Source organism: Danio rerio, chromosome 17, assembly GCF_052040795.2.
Source record: "Danio rerio strain M-AB ecotype USA chromosome 17, GRCz13ab, whole genome shotgun sequence".
In the NCBI taxonomy this organism is placed as follows: domain Eukaryota; kingdom Metazoa; phylum Chordata; class Actinopteri; order Cypriniformes; family Danionidae; genus Danio; species Danio rerio.
The window spans coordinates 21394531-21395000 of record NC_141037.1 but is presented as its reverse complement, the minus strand read 5'-3'; the positions used below and the strand labels follow the sequence as shown (position 1 = coordinate 21395000).

Sequence of the window (470 nt, the reverse complement as noted above, 5' to 3'; positions counted from 1 at the left end):
AGCGAATGTTCAATCTATGCATTGCATTTGTTGTTGTTGTGCCTTTCTGCCCAAATAATAGTGTTCTGGTCAGGATATCCACTGACTGTTCAAACCATGACTATGCATAGATCCAATCAAGCGTTTTTATTATATTTGAGGTATTTATTTATGGTTGAATTTGGACTTTGTGTGTTTTGTTTGTATTTCCCGGCTTATCATACACTCCAGCATACCTCCGTTTTGAGACGTTACTTTTGTATTTCATGAAAACCACTGAACACTCCATACAACTTAATATAATTGTCATCATAGCAAACTGCAAGACCAAAAACATGTTACAAAAATGTTTCATGAAACTTTTTTTAAAGAATTACCAAAGAGTATTTTCATTAATCCTGAGGCAAATGCAACATTTGTCTTTTTATGTGTGTGAATGGAAATGTTTTTAAGGTTGATAGTTTTCTACAGAAATAAATTCTATGCCATCA

The 470-nt window shown here is 32.8% G+C and overlaps 1 protein-coding gene across 6 annotated transcripts in view; it reads left to right on the top strand.

The window, feature by feature from the left end:
* Nucleotides 1-470, top strand: part of p4ha1b (prolyl 4-hydroxylase, alpha polypeptide I b) — a 19714-nt gene extending 19244 nt beyond the window's left edge. For all 6 annotated transcript variants that reach the window (XR_015512382.1, XR_015512383.1, NM_214691.1 and 3 more), the window contains 1 exon segment: nt 1-470. This exon segment is cut by the window's left edge and continues 127 nt beyond it. The gene's annotated coding sequence lies outside the window, so the exon portion shown is untranslated.